At 42.9% G+C, this 21087-nt stretch overlaps 1 long non-coding RNA gene and 1 pseudogene across 1 annotated transcript; one reads left to right on the top strand and one right to left on the bottom strand.

Annotated features, from left to right (window-relative positions):
- Window positions 1–1257: 1257 nt before the first annotated feature.
- LOC117440282 (alpha-1-antitrypsin homolog) lies at window positions 1258–20953 on the top strand (annotated as a pseudogene).
- On the bottom strand, window positions 10942–11806 carry LOC139433071 (uncharacterized). The gene is made up of 3 exons (XR_011642629.1): window positions 11784–11806; window positions 11143–11240; window positions 10942–11007 (listed from the first exon to the last, which is right to left on the bottom strand). It is a non-coding gene; the product is annotated as an uncharacterized lncRNA (long non-coding RNA).
- Window positions 20954–21087: the final 134 nt, after the last annotated feature.

Raw genomic sequence — 21087 nt, 5'->3', positions numbered from 1 at the left:
AGGTTCTAAAGAAAGAAGAATGCATTTGGAACATTTAAGAAACAGAGGCAACTTCGCCCACAATGTTGAGGTATTAAATGCTGGTGTTGGAAATCTTGTTTCTCGCAAGCAACCGAAACAGGACTCTCAAGCACATAATTTCCTCCATTGTGTTTATTGTCAAGGATTGTTCAACAAGAAACTCCTTTGGCGGCACATGAAGATCTGCAAGTTCAAACCCGATGTTTCACAAAAACCTGGCAAAACCCGTGCCCAGGCCCTGTCTGCATTTGCTGTACCTCCACCACCTGGCGTCAAGATAGAGTTTTGGAAGCTGTTAAACAACATGGTTCAAGATGATGTTTATATTGCTGTCAAATCTGATGTATGTATCATGGAGTATGGTGAGCACCTGTATAACAGGCTTGGATATGATGTTGGCAAGCATGAATACATACGGCAGAAACTGAGGGAGCTTGGAAGGCTTCTGGTATGTTCGAGGAAAACTACTCCCTTAAAGACTATTCAAGACCATGTCAAACCCATCAATTTCTTGTATGTTGTGCAAGCAGTCAAACATGTGGCAGGCTTCAACAGTGAAACCAATACATACAAGTGCCCAAGTCTTGCCCTTAAAATTGGACATAGCTTGAAAAAGATGTCAATGCTTGTTGAAAGCCGTGCAAACGTACAGAGCAACTACTCAGCAGCTAAAGAGGCTCGTACGTTCCGCAGAGTATATGAAACCCGATGGAATGAACTGATTTCTGCCGCATCACTGAGAACCCTTCAGGAATCCAAGTGGAATGCTCCTCAGTTGCTTCCATTTACAAAAGATGTCCAGACTCTCCATTCTTATTTAGATGTGCAACAACAAGAAGTTCACAGTAAATTGTCTGCAGATAAATCTCCCCAGACATGGTCACAGTTAGCAAAGGTCACTTTGACACAAGTCATTTTGTTTAACCGACGTAGAGCAGGGGAAGTTTCAAAAATGCCCCTATCTGCATATTTGGCTCAAAATACATCACATCCTCAGGAAGATGTAAATATTGCCCTGTCAGAACTAGAAAAGAAACTATGTAAATACTTCAGGAGGATAGAGATAAGAGGAAAGAGGGGAAGAAAGGTCCCTGTGCTTTTGACCCCAGCAATGCAGCAAGCACTGGATCTGCTCGTCGGCACACGGCAGGAATGTGGGGTTCCTAAGGAGAACATTTACTTGTTTGCGAGACCATCTGCTTTCACCTGCTACCGCGGTTCTGATTGCCTTCGATACTTTGCCAAGGCCTGTGGTGCAAAGAATCCTGAAAGTCTCACCTCGACAAAACTACGCAAGCAAACTGGAACTCTGTCTCAGGTTCTTAACCTCACCAATACAGAGCTGGATCTGTTGGCGGATTTTCTCGGCCATGACATAAGAGTGCATCGGCAATTCTACAGACTTCCTGAGGGCACCCTTCAGCTTGCTAAGATCAGCAAACTTCTCATGGCCTTGGAGCAAGAACGCCTGGCAGAATTCCAGGGCAAGACCCTGGATGACATCAGCATTGATCCTGAGGGTACAATCTTTTTTTACATGTTCATACATGAAATACCATTTCTGTTTCCAAAGTAATTGTACTTGTATATAAAAACATATTTTTCTAGGTGATGCAGATGCAGATTTGTGAACAATATTTGAGATAAATGGTTATTTTGTGTATATAGAAAATGTTTTAGATCTTTGAGTTCATCTCATGAAAAATGGGAGCAAAAACAAAAGTGTTGCGTTTATATTTTTGTTCAGTGTATATTTATAAATAATAATGTATTCCCAGATTTGATATGTGGGATATTGAAAGAAATGAGGAAATTGAAAGTGTGAAAAGGGACTAGATTAAATTGTGTTTAAAACAAGATAATATGAGAAACTAAATATATTATCATAATTACATTCTTAAGTAATCTCCCTTTGTCTAACATAAAAGTTTTGAAGGTTACATTCTTCCAGTGACCTTACACCCTCATTTAAATCAGCCACAAGTTGTTTTTTAAGTCCTTTTTGGGACGTTTGTCATATAATAATGCCGTTCTTAAAGGAGGGGTAGGTAAGTTTCAGAAACCGGCTCGAGATACACTTTGTTATATTCCATGGAATGCTCTTAACATCCCGATAGCAATGAATATCTGAAGTGCTTTGACAAAAAATCCATAAAAATATGTCTGTGGAAGCCGTAGCGCTGTAAAAAGCACGACCAATCATCTGAGCCGGCCCGGCTAAAGTAACTGGATGGCCTACCTGCCTGTCAGCCTTCCATCTGGGCACAAACGTATCTCGTGCCCTCATTGGTCATGTGCGCGTTCGTGTGTGTTGGAGGAGGGGCAGCTGTAAGGAAGTGGCAGATTTTTTCCGGTTGTGTATTTTCAAATTCTAGCGCACTTTCTCCAAAATTAAGTTTGAGAAACCGGCTCGAGATCGCTAGAAATTGAAAATACACAACCGGAGAAAATCTGCCACTTCCTCACAGAGCCCCTCCTCCAACACACACGAACGCGCACATGACCAATGAGGATACGAGATAAGTGTGTGCCCCGATGGAAGGCTGACAGGCAGGTAGGCCAACCAATCCGTTTAGCCAGGTCGGCTAAACGGATTGGTTGTACTTTTTACAGTATTACGGCTTCTACAGATGACGTTTTTTTTATGGATCTTTTGTCAAAGCACTTCAGATATTCATTGCTATCTGGATGTTAAGAGCATTCCATGGAATATAACAAAGTGTATCTCGAGCCGGTTTCTGAAACTTACTCCCCACCTTTAAATGGCAATACCTTTTTGTGTACACAATCCAGTTATTCTTTTGAAAATTAAAAGTCTAATAACAACAATCTCCTTGTTTTTACTGGAAAGCTCTATAATAACATTGTATTGCTTAAATGGAAATTACAATTACTATTTAAGCAGAATACCCTTATAAGCATGACTTATATGGCTTCAATAATTAACACTTAGAACACAAACCCCTCTTTATTTAAAAAGTAGGAAACTGATGCAAATTCAGTAAATGTACTGTGAGTCTCATTCACGAGTTCAGACATCCCTGTGTCACAGTGGGTAAATAGACTAATAAAAAGCATTACTATAATAGCTTAAATATTAATTAAAATGCTATCCATACATTAGAATTCAATATAATTGTGTCACTCAACAGAAGCTACATGTTGACAGAGCACTTAGATACTAATAAAGGACTGGCTTATCTAAAGCCAGTTGAGTAGCACTTGAAATACTTGGCTCTATGAAACCTGATGTACTTATATGATTCTGTTTTCTTCAAGGTTGTGTCTTCCTGGTCGAATGTACTTATTGTAAGTCGCTTTGGATAAAAGCGTCAGCTAAATGCAATGTAATGTAAAGGTGAAAATCCTTCTGCATCATGATAGCCCTCACTTTGACAGTCAAAGGTGTTGCATTGTTACCTAAAGTAAGTTTAGTAATGGTGTGCAAAGTGGCCCCACTAATGTTTTAAACCAGACAGTGTATTTTTGGAGCCCACACATGACTAAAAGCCAGACAGTGTGTTTATATGGACCCCTCCTGTAACTCTGTACCTGACAAGACCCCATGAAACGGGTTATAGTCCGGTCAGTGACCTCTACTTTCTCTGATTGATAATTTGAAGTGAAATCTTTGTTTGAGTCCACTTCAGGATTCTGCCTGATTTTTTACAGTGCTGTACAACCTCCAGAAAGGGTGGACCCCAAAAGGGATGGGCTGGTCAGGTACCCCCAGAATGTAATAAAGATGTGTGTGTGTGTGTGTGTGTGTGTGAGAATAATTATATCTTCACAAACAGTTGATAAGCTTTAACTATCTTACAGAATACAACGATTATGAAAAACAGTAAACATTGTAAGTCTCAAGAGACACACTGAGAGTTTGCAAAATGTCAAAATCCTCATTAAATATCATCTTAAACTCACCAGTCAATACTGTTTCTTATTAAACAGCAGGTCATGTGGGATACTCAGCAATCCACAAAATGCTACATGATGCTCCATCGCCACCGTGTGGTTGGTAAAGTCAACTGGAATTGAAAGTATTTCTGCCACAAAGAAAAGCATTTTTTATATGCAAGAAAACAACTCTCCAACCATGTGTTGTAAGACCAAGCAGCTGACAACATATGTAATAATGGGGAATACAGCATTATGTGTTGTCATCAAAACTAGAGCCCAAATTACAAATATTTTAATTGGGAGCAAAAAGCAATTACAATCATTAAATGTTGCCCTGAGGGAAAAATGTGTGACACAAAATAAATACTCGAACCAGCTCTAAGCGTGTCCTTGTGCATCTTGGAAATTGTGCTAATAAGAATCCTGTATGTAAACATCTCTTTTTCGTCCATATGCTTTTCAAGAACATCCTGCCTTATTCGCCAACACAAAAAGAAAACTCATTAAAACAATATATGTGCAGTAGAGTTTAGTAGCTCCGAGAGTTGAGGATTTTTAGCAAGAAATACAAAGAAACCCTTTTCCTAACCCAGGTTTAGAGACTACAGCTCTCAGACAGATTTTATCAGATTTGATTTGGTAGATGGGTCAATGACGTTTATTGATTTTCCACCAGCCATTTTTAAAATGCAAAAAATTAAGAATATCTATTAACATTTTTATAACATTCAGAATGTTGAGCACGCATAAATCCATATAACAAATAATATTTAAGTGTTTTTTCTTCTAGATGAAACGGCCGCGTCCTTATAAGAAGTCATGTGATGCGACTATGTTTTTTCTTAAAACTAAATAAATTCCTTAACATTTGTAACTATTTTTACAACTTGTCAGTAATTTTGAGAGTTTAGAAACAAGGAATTTGCATTTCTTTAGAGATTTTGTTAAAAGTAATCTTATTTTTTGGTTAGATAATGTCAAAATTATCATCTTAAATGAAGTTGATGGGCTTATTTTTCCTGTAAATAAAATGAAACTGAGATAAATGTTAAAACAATACAATTCACTCAAGCATACTGTATCAGTGATCACTTTTTAATTGATAAACATTTCATACATTCTTTCTATTTAAATACAGTAAAGGCAAAAGACGGTCGCACCGCATGATCAGTGGTCGCTCCACATGACATAAAGATCATACAAACAATAAATGACCATACAACATGTTGAGCTCCAGTACACAGCTCCAGTTTGGGCATTGGCCTGTCATCAGATTTCATTTTTAGTTGATGCTGTAGCGGAAGTTTAGTAAAATTATTTTTGATGAAATAATCCAAATCGCCAGCCTCCATAATTGCACTTGCTACTTTTTAAGGGCGGTGATGACAGTTACAGTACGAACTGAAGTTGATGCGATTTGATTGGATTGTGAGGCATGACGTGAGCCTCATCTGATTGGTCAATCCCTCCATTTTTTTCCCCCGAGGAAAGCCAATTTTGGCTAGCCTCCTCTCGCAACAGAGAGTGCAATCTACTGTTTCACTCTTTGTAAAATACTCAATGAGAATGGGGGAGAGACGGGCCGGCAGCAACACACAGCAGAGAATAATTACCTAAACTAAACAAAGTGTTTTTATTTATTTATTAAAATTATAACGACAATCCAAAAAAACAGGGGAAGCCTGGCTTCCCTTGGCCTCCAGGCGAAAACGCCACTGAGTTCAAACGATACCTCTCACCTCTTGCTCTTGCCCTGCACTTGTATGTGAGCTGGTTCTTCCACCAGCTCAACTCTGTCCCTCATCATGAACGCAGGAGGCTGGCTGTATATCTGAACTCGCGCCCTCATCATTCTCTTCATCATCTTGCACTTGTTCTAAACTGCTGCTGATAGTGCTTGTAGCAGCGCTGCTACCAAAAAGTGTTGTCAATTTGCGACATTTATATGCTTCACCTGCGAGTGACTTCATCTTTTTTTCTCTTGCCTTCTCGGCCCCACCTTTTTCTTTTAGTTCTTTGATTTTTATCCATGTGTTTTCATTCTCCCTGTCTGCCGCGGCGTCTAATCCCTTCTCTTCGTGTGGCCGGTCTTTTTTCTTCTTCGTGTGAGATTATTTGACAGATAAGAACCACACAACTGCATTAGCGGCCGCTGTCGCCGTCTGTCGGCCGTCAGCACAACTTAAATGACGTTAAACAATTTGTTTTTAAAAGGGCCGGCCGTCAACGGCCCTTGACGACCGGCCGTTCTGTGGTTCTCCAGATTCTCCAGATGGCCAGTCCGCCCCTGCATGGTGTGGCATATGACTTAGTGCCATTGACTGTGTAGACTACAGCAGTGTATTATTATGTCATTTTAAACTGCCCGATCAACTTGTTTTATGGATTTTAAACTTTCTAACTAATAGAGAGCAGAAGGTGTCTGTCAATGGACGCCTCTCTGACTCTGTCATCACTTCTACGGGCTCGCCTCAAGGATGCGTTCTTTCGCCCCTACTTTTTATAATGTACACTGATAAATGCAGGAGCATGCAAGACAACATCTACTTGGTTAAATTCTCTGATGATACCGCCCTCTTGTCCCTCCTTAGCGGCTCAGAATCAGGCCACGAGGGTGCTCTTGCCGATTTTATTTCCTGGTGCGATGACAGTTTTCTGGATTTAAATGTCTCTACAACCCAGGACTTGATCATTGATTTTAGACGTCACAAGGATGTTCCTAAGGAGTGCATCATACACAATGACAAGGTAGAAATTGTCACATCATACAAATACTTGGGCACCATTTTCGATGACCACCTCAAATTTGATGTGAATACTGAGTGTATTGTGAAGCGGGGTCAACAGAGAATGCACCTTCTTCGCAAACTGAACTCTTTCTCTGTCAGGCCTTTCATTCTTTGTCGTTTTTACCAAGCATTCATTGAGAGCCTTATTTGTTTTTCTTTTATCTGCTGGTTCCATAACCTTACACCGAAAGACAGGAACAGCCTGAACAGCATTGTTAAAACCTGCTCCAAGATCATCGGCGTGAAACAGAGAGACTTAAATTCCTTCTGTAACCAACAGATTCTGCGGAAAGCAGAGAGCATTCTGAACTCTCCAGGTCATGTACTCTCACATGAATTTCGTCTGTTGCCATCAGGGCGTAGATATGCTCTACCTGCTCAAAGGACTAATCGCTTTTCTAAATCCTTCATCCCTTCTGCACTCAAACTTTTAAATTCTTGAAAAGGCTTTTAACTTGATTATTTGATGCTTTGAACTATTTATAGTGTATTATTATAATTATCCACATCTGTGCTCCCGGGTGTATCTGTGTGTTTTCTTCTTGTATGTTCCTGCCTGCGTACATGACATAAGCTGCTGCTCATAACCAATTGCCCCTTGCGGGATTAATAAAGTTGTTGATTGATTGATTGAGTGTGTAATGTAGCTTGCTTTCTGCTGCCTCCAAAATGGTATGCCTGTATTTCAGTACTCATCTTACATGAATAGTTATCTGAAAAAACAATGTGTAGAACTGCTTCAGTGTCAGTGAGATTTAGTTTAAGGTCACGAAACTGTTCTGTTTGGTGTATCCAATTAAATTGATGAATGGCTATATGTTCAAGCTTCTTCTGGAACAACTCTGTTAACTTCTGGATTGTCCCTGTGTATGTCTGCTTTAAAACATTTGCAAAGTTTTTCTCTCCTTTTGTTGATGTGACGCGCTCCCATTGATCCCAAGAAACTTCGCCACACTCTGTCTCAGGAATTTCTTTTTCTTCAAAGCAGCAAGTGGGACATTCGCGGTCCATGCATGCTTTATTTTTATGATCACACACAATCATACTCAATTCTGAGATGCTGGTTGTTTTAAGCAACCCTCTAGTAGCAAGTTTGTTAACCAAGAGGCGGACATTCTCATGTTCCACACATATTAGGGGTGTAACTGTTTACAGAAGTCACGGTTCGGTGCGTACCTCGGTTTGGGGATCACGGTTCGGTACGGGTTCGGTACAACAAGGAAAAGCAAAAAAAGTCCCAAATGCATAATTTTTTTTTGCTGTTATTTATTTTTAACAGTAGTGCAAGTTTCGGTATGAAAATAAGGAACTCTAACATTTGGAATCATTAACTGTATTACACAGTTAAAAACAAATCAAAAACAGTAACACACACATCAGATGGCCATATTATTTATGTCAAACAAAAAGGTTAAATAAGCTGTACAACTAAAAAGAATGTCTTGAAAATATTAAAATAAATAATAAGAAAGTGTTTCAATCACAATCAATAAAAGGCAATACAGAACTGTATAACATCTCCTGATGTCAAAATATAAAATAAATACAATGATAAATATAAAACAAAATAAAATCTGTACCTTTAGGAGCAATGTCTAACATGTGTAATTAACTTGTGAGTGTGTGAGGCCATTATGCCTAAATAAAGGTACTCAAGCGTTACTCTATTTTCAAGTTTGTCTTCAAAAAGATGAGTTTGTCTACGTTGTCAGTAGTGAAGGCAGATCTGTTGGCGGTAACTATGTCACCTGCCGTCGAGAAAACCCTCTCGCTAGGGACTGAGACTGACTCGGATGTGATTGAGCATGTTTGACGTGTTACCACTAGCATACCGCACCGCTGTCGAACAACGCCGACACACCGTCCTCGTCCGATCCACAACTCGCACCCCATCATTGTTGTAGTCCACAGGGAACCCGAAATGTACACCTGATTTTAGCTCCTGTGTGTTGTGTGAACTCGCCATAGCTCAGGGTTTCCCACACATAGACTATACTTGGGCAGGCCGCCCAAGTATATTAACGGCCGCCCAAGTATATTTCGCGATCCATTTAGTTTTTTTTGAATAATTTTTTTTGTTATTCGTCCGTGACCATGACGCCATCTGCGATCGATTAACTTGTGGACAATGATCCCTCGCTCCCTTGCTCTGATCTCGCCTCCTTCTGGCCTGTTAAGTGGCCTGCCTCACACAGGGTGACTGGCTGTCCACATGATGTGGCCTTCCGACATGGCCACTGTCATACAGATCATAAATCAAAGCCCTTGATTGGTCTCCGTGTGTCATTCAAGCTCGGGATAACCTCAGCTCAGGTGAGGTAAAGGACTCTCTGAGTGTTTAGATAGTTAACTTAGTCTAAGTTTTCAGTGGGTCTCAAACGGTGTGGTCACCATTTATGTAAACACATATTTCCATTTGAGAGGGTAGTGATTGGTCTAATGGATTGTGAGGTGGGCTGAAGATTGGAAGGCTGAGAGTTCAAATCCCGCCAGGAACACCACCACTAGTGTGCCCTTGAGTAAGGCACTTAGCGCTTAGTTACTCCAGGGAGAATGTCCCTGTAATCGGTCATTATAAGTCGCTTTGGATAAAAGCGTCAGCTAAATGAAATGTAATGTGATTAGTAAAATATGCATGAATAAATAAATAAAAAGTTAACTGGGTGAAAAATGGTAAGATACACTTTTAAAACGAGTCTTTGCTGCTGCCTCAAAGAGGAGGAGAGGAGGGAGACAGGAGAGGCTGATTCAGGAGCACAGACACACTCACAACTATAAATGAACCAAAAATAAATTAATAAACAAGTTTCAGTGCTTTTTTCATATTGGAAATGGTATGTTATTGGTTATGGTCATGATTTTATGATTATTGAAATGTATACAGTTCTGTTTAATATAGGTGTTTCCATAGATCTAGTCTCTTTATTTTCTCCTCAAAATGCACCAGATTGATGCATTTAACTCCAAAATAAAATCTTACCGGGGGGCATGCCCCTGGACCCCCCTAGAGGATTTGAGGTCGACCCCCACTAAAAATCACATGGATAGGTTCCTAAATACATTTATAAATACATTTATAAAAAAATTAAATAGTAACCCATTTCCATATGTTCATGTGTGGGTAGTAGATTTAAACTATAGGGCTATCATTATGGGCCGTGCTTGTACCTGTTCGCTCTGCCATCGCGTGAAGGGTCTGCTAACAAGCGACCAACAGAAAGGTTAATGTTAATGTTGTTGCACGTCACCTCAACCCCCCCCCCCCCCCCCCAAGTATATTTCAGATCTGTGGGAAGCTACTAACTTTTCTTCTTCATGTATTGTGTTTGTTTTGTTCTTGTTCTTCATTTGTTATTTACGGGCGGCTGGCTTTTAGGCGCAATACCGCCCCCTGGATTATATATAGTGTAATACTGCCCTGAGTGAGTGACTCGTTAAAAAAAAGGCGTATTCGTCGTGTGACTGCATGTGCCGAACCGTGACGTCCGAACCGTGACGTCCGAACAGTGACGGTACGGGACGAATACGAATACCGTTACACCCCTAACACATACACATGTTTCTCTATCTCTATTTTTTGGCTCTGTGATGTAAAAAGTCCGCCTCCTCACAAATTGTCTGTATGACATTGAGAGATGCTCTTTGACCTCTTTTTTGTACTGGGCATGGAGCTCAGTGAGGGGCTTGGTTAGAACCCTCCTTTGCATTTTCTTTTTCTTTTTCGTGATAGTGTCTTTTTTCCCTGGCAACAGACGACTGTTTTCGTTTCTGGACAAAAAATGGACAACAGCTTGCTCTCTCTCAGCCGATATGTTGGGCCCTTTTTGCTTTTTTCCCCACTTAAGCCCACTCTCTCTCTTGCCATTAACCTCTTTCTACTCTTCCGAATTTTTTCTTTAAGTCTTCTCATTTATGCAAGCTGTTTTCTAAGATGTAACACCTGCTTTTTTATTTTATACTTCTCTTTCTGAAGTTTTTTGCAATGCCTTTCTGCAGAAGATGTACTAACTTTCTTCTTTTCCTCTGGTGTGGAAGATGATGGGGGATTAAAAGTTTCATTTAGGGGTATTGGGTCCACCATAGCTTGTCCTGCATTTTCTGGCTGTTCTTGTTCTACATATGAACATTTCTCCATAGATGGTGGTGTAGGTCAAGCAAAGGGTTTGCCATATTGTTCCTTTCCCTGTAAGTACTGGATGCAGCCCTTCATTTCTCTCTCTGTTTCTTTCTCTCTCTCTCTGACAGCTCACTTGCCTTAACATATGGAATCTTTCCCTGCTGTTTCCTCCTCTGGTAGCTGAAACATTTATAAATAAACAAAAGGTATAGCATCATGCCATTTATCTATGATGAATAGCCTATTTTATCTCGGATGGTTGATAGATGACAGAGAAGATGTTAACAAAAAAGGCAAAGCAATAACACAACATACCTTTCTCTTCTCCTTGCAAGGTACTCAGAACTTGCTGCAGGGTCAGAATTAACACGCTGCCTATGGCAAGCGCTTTTTATTTTACTTGACAGTGGCATCTGTTCAAATAGAATAAAACAGTTAAAAATAAATAAATACATAAACATTCATTCATAATGATTACAATAATGTAATTAATTGCTCTAATTTCATGATATATTAACCATAACCCTAACCCTAACCATTTTTTCAAAGACGATAAAGTTGCATACAAATTATTCATAATGAGTCTAAAGTAAAGTACTATAAGTATATAAATCCTCAAATGAATATTAAAGCATAAAAACTGACAATGTATGACATATTTTAATCATAATTACCCTTCTAAAACGGTCGCACCACATGATATTTGGTCGCACCACATGATATTTTCAAGTTGAGTCAAGTTTAACAGACACATATAGCCTATAGCTAACTGAGGAAAGCAAGCTAGCTAGCTACATGAAATCACTTTGAAATGTATGATCAACATGTACAATTGTATAAATAACTACATATTCATTGTTTACTTGAGGTCATACCACATGATATTCAAATGTGGCAACTACATTCTAGGCTGCAAAAAAGTAATTTTTCTACAAAATTGAGAAAGAGCTACAAACCTGCTAGCTGTTAGCATTGATCCTTGGCAGTTGGATGTATGATGCTACTTCCTGTCCTTCAATGCATTTCAAAATAAAAGTCCCAAAATGAAATTATGCTAAATTAGGCAAAAATAAATTTCGACAGATTTAGGGTAATTTTAAAGATGTCTTACAAACAGCAGTCAAGGCTGGACGGTCGCACCACATGACAATTTGACTGTGTAAATAACTGAAATATAATGACTGATTAAAGCTTTTGTAAAAATAGAGGGTGTACATAAATATGAAAGGTAATATACATATAAATGGTATCTTTTAAAAGATTAAAACTACAAAAATCAGTTGGACAAAAAATGTAGGCGTCATGTCATTGACCCAGATATCAAATATTAAAGGAGTTGAACATACTTATTTTAAGCAAGGACATTATCCATTAAAATGTTAACCAGTTATTTAAAAGTACAACAGTACCCCAGTCAACCTAAATCAAGGAATCAGTTTAGTATCGTATGGGAATGTCATTTTCTTTTTGTACAGGGTTAAAAGGAAAAACATGATTGGGACATCATCAATAGTCTGAATATTTGAACATTTAGTTATTGTGCTATTTCATGGTTTGGCATAAAGCATAATAAAGATTCATTAAGAATATTGTATGTCTGAATTGTGGGGAGAACAAGCAGACACAAAGGACTCAGCTGGCTGACTCATTAATATTGAAGAATTGCTTAATGTTTTTATATTCAATACCTCCTATTTGTTTAATAAAACCTGCTGCTGGTTAATGTTTGGCCCAACTGTCAACTGACTCCCAGAGCTGCTATATAAAATTGGGTCATTTCTGACAAACTGTCTGGGGCAAAGAGGGCATTCAAGGTAAGCATGGCCCTTTTTTGGTATATAAAACAAATCTTTTTATAACTTTAGAAACTTTAGATGTATTGGACTTACATCTAAATAAATAAAATAAAGTAGGAACGTTGAAACTTGGTGAATTGGTATGACATGTAAACATTTGGAAGTGTAGAGCTGTTTAAATGCTAAATCGTAACACCCCAACTAACCTCCTCTGATTTTCCCTGGACAGTCTGTAAACATGCGTGGGACCTTTGCTAGTTGTGCACTCTCAGCACTGCTGCTGGCTGCAGCCTGGGCAGACCACCACCACCACCACTACGGTGCTGATGGCTCTCACACCCATGAAGAATATGTTAGGTGGCTCAAGCTGTCCTGTTCCAATGCTGACTTTTCCTTTGCCCTTTACAAAAGCCTGAATGCCAACGCTGCTGCTGGAAAGAACATCTTCTTCTCGCCCCTGGGCATCTCCACTGCCCTGTCCATGGTGTCCACAGGGGCTGCTGGGGAAACCCACAGCAGCTGTTCTCCAGCTTAGGCTATAGTGCTCACACCCAGGAACACGTCAATGAGGCGTACAAGCCAGTGGCGTAGCTGTGGGTGGGCCCGGGTGGGGCGCTTCATAGCGCAGAGCCGGGAAGCCCAGAAGGAAGTGCCACAAACTGCAGTTCATCTAGTGGCCGACAGGGGATGGATGCAAAAAGGAGCAATTCCCGTGAGTGAATGAAAGTATTATTTCTTCTTGAGGTCTGCAGTTTAGCCACATTTGCTGAATATGAAAACACTCAGTGTGTGCCCACTGTGCGACTGTCAAAGATAAACAACCTGTGGCCCCCGATATATGTCGTATGTATTATTGCTACACAAACATTACATTGCAGTTTAAGTGTTGCCAACTCCGTTTCTAACATGCAAAAAGACAGCAAAATGCGTCTGATTATTTTTAGTACTTTAGATCTTTCCAATCCAGACAAGAGATCTCTCTCCCCCGTCTGTGTGCGAGGGGGCGGGGCAATTTACACACACGCAGCTGCTACATGCAGCAACACACACACACGGAGGAGATGGCGGAGAGAACGCGCTCCGAGGTGTGGTTAAACTTTACCCGTCTCGAGGTGGACAATACTCGTTACCAAAAGTGGAATAAGAGTTTAGCATGTAAGGGCGGTAACACGAGCAATTTGTCAAAACATCTTGCAAAAGTGCTCCACATTCAGACGGAGAAATGCACCGGGTTCGACTGTCTTTCTAGCAGCTCTGTAGCCCCATCCACGAGTAAGGTTTCCACGTCAGGTATGTTATATATGCTAGCAGCAACACACAGAGTTAACTAAATTATACAAACAAGGGTTAATGATTAGAGGTCACTGAGTTATTTAATTTGTTAAAGTTTCAGCTATTCTGTTTACAGTTCTGTCATCAGATTATTTAATACGATTTGTTAAAACATTGTTGTTTCTTTTGATGTGAAATATTATTTATTTAATTTAAACAAAAAGCAATGTTAGTTTTGTTCACAATTTGTTTAGTTAGATTACCTTATTTTTTTCTCCAAAAGAACCGATAAAAGTACTGTTAAAGGACCGGATCGATAAGCGCTATCGATAAAAGTAGTAGTACCGTTAAAACCTTAACGATACCCATCCCTATGTGGATGTCAGTTTTACACACATTCTGAGGCCGCCGTGCCTATGTTTTTTGTTTTCACTGCTAATTTATGCTTATGTTCTATTAGTGCATTCAAAAAATCATTAAAATCATTAATGAAGTTTTAGCTCAGACCCCACACTTAATATGTCTCCCCCTGGCCCACCTACATTTCTCCAGGCCCACCCACACAATAATTCCTGGCTACGCCACTGGTACGAGCATCTTTTCCACATGATGGGACACAGTGAAGAGCATCATCAGGTGGATTTGGGTAGCGGCGTTGCCTTTCAAACTGGCTACAGTCCTCTGGAGAAGTTCCAAAATGATGTCAAGGATGACTATTTTGGTCGGATCTTCACCGGTAACTTTACCAAACCAGCTGAGGCTGCGGATGACATCAACAAATGAATTGCTAATAGAACCAACAACATGATCACAGATATAGCGAAGGACCTGGACCCCAGGACGATCATGATGATTATCAACTATGTCTACTTCAGAGGTAGGACACATGCCGTTACATTCTGCCCCTTAAACTACACAAGAGTTCCTTGTGTAGTTTAAGGAGCTCCAACATGCCATGAATATGTAAAAATAAATCTGAAAGATATAAAAAGAATGCGAGACAATCATATTTCAACATTTTGTGAAACCACAATGCATTACTTTTACGCTCCTCATACAGGACAATGGGAAGAACCCTTCGATGCTAACCATACACAGAAGGCAGTCTTCAATGTGGATGAAAACAAAGGTTCAGGTGGACATGATGAAGAGGAAAGGTCGCTACATGTTCTAACACAACGCCAAAGATCCCACCACCGTCATTAAGCTGCCCTACAAGGGCAACACCTCCATGATGATCATCCTGCCTGAAGAAGGCAAGATGAAGGAGGTGGAGGGCTACATCAACAAGGACTACGTCAAGCACTGGCATGACTCAGTCATCAGGAGGTCATTTTATTTTTTATTTTAAATCTCTTTTCCTTTACAGTCGTAGTAGTTTTTAGATACAGTAACAGTGAGTTATTTTGCAGGATCATAGGGAATTGTGAGGAAGTGCAGTATCTTCTTCTCCTTTTTTCTGTTTGTTTGTCTATCTGTTTGTCTGTCTTCCTGGCTGGGCGTGGTTGACCTACTTTCCGTTTTCCGCCAACTCACCTCCGCTCCTGTTTCTCATCATCACTGATTACCACCACTCACCTGCTGCTGCTTAAAACTCCGGTTCGATCATCAGACTTCGCCAGTTCTTCGTATACTCACAGTGGTAAACTCCAGTTCTGGCTGACTAGATTTTCTAGTTCTTTTGTATACTCTTCCTGTTGGATTTTTTCGTATGCTAATCCTGTTATGTTTTTTGCCTGTTCCAGAAACTCCACATTCCATTCCGTCCTGCCTGCCACATCCAGCCAAACCTCCGTCTCAGCCCTGCTCCACGTTCTCCCCACTCTGTTCTGAGTTTGCTTTGTCCCCTGCCTGGTTTTTGTGGACTTATTAAATCCAGTCTTTTTGACACTTCACCTAAGTCTCCGTCCCAGTGTTCTTGCATAGCGGCTTCAATTTTTGTGTTCTTCTAACAGAAGAACTGGCCAAAAATGAACCCCGCAGGATCCGGAGCGGATTCTACCCCAATCCTTCATGCCCTGTCAAGTCAGGGCTCCCTCCTGGGTGAACACGAAAATCTCATCCGAGCGTTGGTTGAGAGTAACCGGTCCATGGCTCTTCATGTCTCCGAGTTGGCGTGCCAGATCTCCGCTCTCCCTACCTCGACGGTAGCATCTCAGGCCACTCCCAGTCCAGCTTCTTAGTCCTCTCCTCGCCAGGATTTTCCTATCACCGATCCTGAGCCATTTCACAGAGAAGTGGAGAAATGCCGAGGTTTTTTGTTTCAATGTATCAAGGTTTTTCACCAGCGTCCTGTTGCATTTGCTGCTGAAGCAACGAGGATCCATTTTGTTTTGGGTTTGCTCCGCGGGAGAGCTTTAACCTGGGCAGAGGCTTTAAACTCTTCGGTGGATTTTGACACTCTACGTTTTGAGAGCTTCTCTGATCGGTTCTCAGCTGTTTTTGATCATCCCAACTCCTCTGGCTCCGCCAAAAATAAGCTGCTTAGCCTAAAACAAGGAAGCCGGACAGTGGCTGATTACTCCATCGAGTTTCACACACTCGCTGCAGAGGCTCGATGGGACGAGGCGGCTCTCAAGGCGGTTTTTTGAGAGGATTAAGGGACCAGCTTCGGGACGAATTGGCAGCACGAGACGTTCCAGCAGATCTCTCAGAGCTGATTTCCTTAGTGTCTTGTTTGGACGGTTGTCTGCGGGAGCGCCGAGCTGAGCGGACACGGAGGGATTCACCAGCCTCACTCAGTAAGCCCAGTTTGTCCTCCTACTCTGCTCACTCGGTGTCTAGACCTCCCTCTTTTCCCCCTGTCGTCCAGCGTGCGCACCTCTTCTCAGGAGGAGCCCATGCAACTGGGTCGTGCTAGACTTTCTCTGGAGGAGCGTCAGCGCCGGATAGGTGCAGGCCAATGCCTGTATTGTGGAAAGACTGGGCATAGCATTCCCAACTGCCCAGTACGTCCAAACTGGGAGGCTCGTCAGTAAGATTGGGGTTCCTGACGAGTCCACAGCAATCATCTCTAACCCCATCCTTGACTCGTTTTATTATTCCCGCCAAGCTCTGTGTTAGTTCTATGACATTGCCTCTCCAGGCTCTTATTGATTCTGGTGCGGAGGATAGCTTTTTGGACCGGGAGCTAGCTGAACAGCTGGGACTCTGCATGGAGCCGCTAGAGGAACCGTTAACTGCCTATGCTCTAAATGGACAAATCATCTCCTCAGTCACAGCACAGTCACCCCTTGTGACTTTAATCACCTCCGGAAACCACCGTGAACTTATCCAGTTAAAGGTAATATCCTCTCCTTCCACACCTCTGGTTTTGGGTTACCCGTGGCTACGTACTCACAACCCACACATTGATTGGGCTAAGGGAAGGATTATTGAATGCGATCAGCACTGTCTCGTTAACTGCCTGTGTTCTGCCATACCTTCAACTTCTGTTTCCCCAAATCCTGTTTCTTTACCACGACCTGCGTTGGGTCTTCAGCAAAGAGAGGGCTCTCTCTCTTCCTCCCCACCGACCCTACGACTGCCCAATTGATCTGCTCCCTGGAGCTCCTCTACCCTCCAGCCACCTCTACAATCTGTCCCGTCCTGAGAGGGAGGCTATGGAGCTTTATATCACGGACTCTGTGGCTGCTGGTATTATTCGTCCCTCCTCTTCTCCTGTGGGTGCCGGGTTCTTCTTTGTAGGCAAGAAGGATAAGTCGCTACGACCTTGCATAGACTTTCGGGGGTTAAACAATATCACGGTCAAGAACAAGTACCCATTACCCCTTCTCACCTCAGCTTTTGAACCTCTCCAAGAGGCAACCCTGTTCACCAAGCTTGACCTTCGAAACGCCTATCATCTGATCCGCATCCGCCAAGGGGATGAATGGAAGACAGCGTTTAACACTCCATTGGGCCATTTTGAATATCTGGTCATGCCTTTTGGTCTCACTAACGCCCCAGCAGTTTTCCAGGCTATGGTCAATGATGTCTTGCGTGACTTCCTTAACCGCTTTGTCTTTGTCTACTTAGACGACATCCTGATTTTCTCCAGGAATCAGGAGGAACACGAGAACCATGTCCGCAGGGTCCTACAGAGACTGCTGGAGAACAAGCTCTATGTTAAGGCGGAGAAGTGTGAGTTCCACCAGAACTGGATCAGCTTCCTGGGCTATATCATCAGCCAGGGCAAGGTGGAGGCAGACCCTGGAAAGATCAAGGCAGTGGTGGAGTGGCCAGTCCCAACTACAAGGAGGGATCTCCAGAGGTTTCTGGGATTTGCCAACTTTTACCGTTGCTTCATCCGGAACTTCAGTAAGGTAGCTGCACCTCTCTCCAGACTCACCTCCGTCAACATCACGTTCTGTTGGACTCCAGAGGCTAACAGAGCTTTCATCAAACTCAAGTCCTTGTTCACCTCAGCTACCATCCTTATTCAGCCAGACACAGAGAAGCACTTTGTTGTGGAGGTGGACGCGTCTGACACTGGAGTAGGAGCAGTTTTGTCTCAGACGGCTGGTCCTGATAACATCCACCATCCCTGTGCTTTTTTTTCACGTCGCCTCTCTCCTGCGGAGCGCAATTATGATGTTGGTAACAGGGAGCTTCTGGCTGTTAAGTTGGCACTAGAGGAGTGGAGACACTGGCTCGAAGGCAGCAAGCAGCCTTTCCTGGTCTGGACGGACCACAAGAATCTCTCCTACATCCAGTCGGCGAAGCGACTGAACTCCCGATAGGCCAGGTGGGCTCTGTTCTTCTGTCGCTTCGACTTTTGCCTCACCTTCCGCCCTGGCTCCAGGAATGTAAAGCCTGATGCTCTTTCTAGGCTATACTCTCCTGACTCTCCCGAGCCTCCAGATGCTTCAATCCTTCCCAAGAGTTGTGTAGTAGGCGCCCTCTCTTGGGAGATTAATAACACCATCCTGGTAGCATTGAGAGAGCAACCAGACCCAGGCAATGGTCCTGTGAACCGTCGGTTTGTTCCTGATGCTGCCCTCTCCAAGGTTCTACAGTGGGTCCACAATTCCTGGTTCTCAATCCATCCCGGAGTAAACCGCACTCTTTCTTTCCTGAAGAGACATTTCTGGTGGCCAACGATCAACAGGGACACTCTGGAGTACGTTTCTGCCTGTCCCACGTGTGCTAGGAGTAAGTCCTCCCACCAGTCTCCTGCAGGGTTGCTCCAGCCCCTACCTATCCCTAGTCGTCCCTGGTCACACATCGCACTGGATTTTGTTACCGGCCTGCCCCCCTCCCAGGGCAACACCACAATCCTCACTGTAGTAGACCGGTTTTCCAAGTCGGCTCACTTCGTTGCTCTTCCAAAACTCCCATCAGCCCTGGAGACCTCCCAACTCCTCACAGAACATGTTTTCCGTTTACATGGCATCTCTTCCGACATTGTCTCAGACCGCGGTCCCCAGTTCACCTCTCGAGTTTGGAGGGAGTTTTGTCAATCCCTGGGAGCCTCAGTCGGCCTGACTTCTGGATATCAGCCCCAATCAAACAGAACGAACAAATCAGGACCTGGAGTCAGCTCTCCGCTGCATCACCGACCGAAACCCCTCTACGAGCTCTCATCTCTCCTGGGTTGAGTACTCCGACAACGCACTCACCTGCTCCGCTACTGGTCTCTCCCCCTTTGAGGCTTCATTGGGGTACCAGCCGCCCCTGTTCCCCGAAGAGGAGCGAGACTTAGCAGTTCCCTCAGTCCAGCAGCATGTGCGTCGCTGTCAGAAGATCTAGAGAGATACACGATCTGCCCTTCTCCAGACTTCTGCACGGAACCAGCGATCAGCCAACCGTCACAGAAAGGCAGCTCCTCCATACATCCCAGGCCAGTCAGTCTGGTTGTGCTCCCGCAACATTCCTCTCATCTCTGAGTCCAAGAAGCTTTCCCCACGCTTCATTGGTCCTTTTCCCATCCTAAGGATCATTAACCCTTCCGCAGTCCGGTTGAAGCTTCCCAGAGCTCTGAGAATTCACCCCACTTTCTACGTGTCTCAGATTAAGCCGGTTCACACCAGTGAATTGAGCCCTCCGGCCCTACCCCCTCCTCCCGCCCGTATTATCGACAATCACCCTGCTTATACGGTGCACCGTCTTTTGGACGTCAGACGTCGGGGCAAGGGTTTCCAGTATCTGGTGGACTGGGAGGGTTATGGCCTCGAGGAGCGATGCTGGGTTCCTCGTTCCCGTGTCCTGGACCCAATTATGGTGAGGGCCTTTCACAGGGCTCATCCAAACAAGCCTGGTGGTCGCCAGGTGGCTCCCATTGAGGGGGGGGTACTGTGAGGAATTGCAGTATCTCCTTCTCCTTTTTTCTGTTTGTCTGTCTTCCTGGCTGGGGGTGGTTGACCTACTTTCCGTTTTCCGCCAACTCACCTCCGCTCCTATTTCTCATCATCACTGATTACCACCACTCACCTGCTGCTGCTTAAAACTCCGGCTCGATCATCAGACTTCGCCAGTTCTTCGTATACTCACAGTGGTAAAAACTCCAGTTCCGGCTGACTAGAATTTCTAGTTATTTTGTATACTCTTCCTGTTGGATTTTTTCGTATGCTAATCCTGTTCTGTTTTTTGCCTGTTCCAGAAACTCCATATTCCATTCCGTCCTGCCTGCCACGTCCAGCCCAACCTCCGTCTCAGCCCTGCTCCACGTTCTCCCCACTCTGTTCAGAGTTTGCTTTGTCCCCTGCCTGGTTTTTGTGGACTTATTAAATCCAGTCTTTTTGACACTTCACCTAAGTCTCCGTCCCAGTGTTCTTGCATAGCGGGTTCAAGTTTTGTGTCTCTTTACGAGGAGCCTAACAGGAATGTAATGACGTGTGTTTGGCTTTAATGCTGAACAGGAGTATTTAATTAGAGTTATGGCTCAAGTTGAGTAAACAAGCTATAAGTGAACTGTTTAATCAAGTAATTGTGACACTGCTGCTGTTCTGTATTTGATCAGGTATGTGCGTCTGTCGCTGCCAAAGTTCTCCATCTCTGCTGACGCCTCCCCGGAGAGCACACTTAAAGAAATGGACATTTTTGGGAAAACCCATAAAAGCATAATCGGGCTTCTTTAACTAACTAAGATACTGGACAACCAGATCCTCCAAACTAAAATAGAAGAGAAAGAGAAAGTGAACAAAAGAATGAAATCCTAAACTAAGGATGTCTGGCAGTTGAGAGAGACAGAGAGAAATCTGCCTTCCTTCTT

Source organism: Pseudochaenichthys georgianus, chromosome 24 (genome assembly GCF_902827115.2).
Source record: "Pseudochaenichthys georgianus chromosome 24, fPseGeo1.2, whole genome shotgun sequence".
Classification (NCBI taxonomy): domain Eukaryota; kingdom Metazoa; phylum Chordata; class Actinopteri; order Perciformes; family Channichthyidae; genus Pseudochaenichthys; species Pseudochaenichthys georgianus.
The sequence above is the reverse complement of the archived record's forward strand: the minus strand, read 5'-3'. Positions and strand labels throughout refer to the sequence as shown.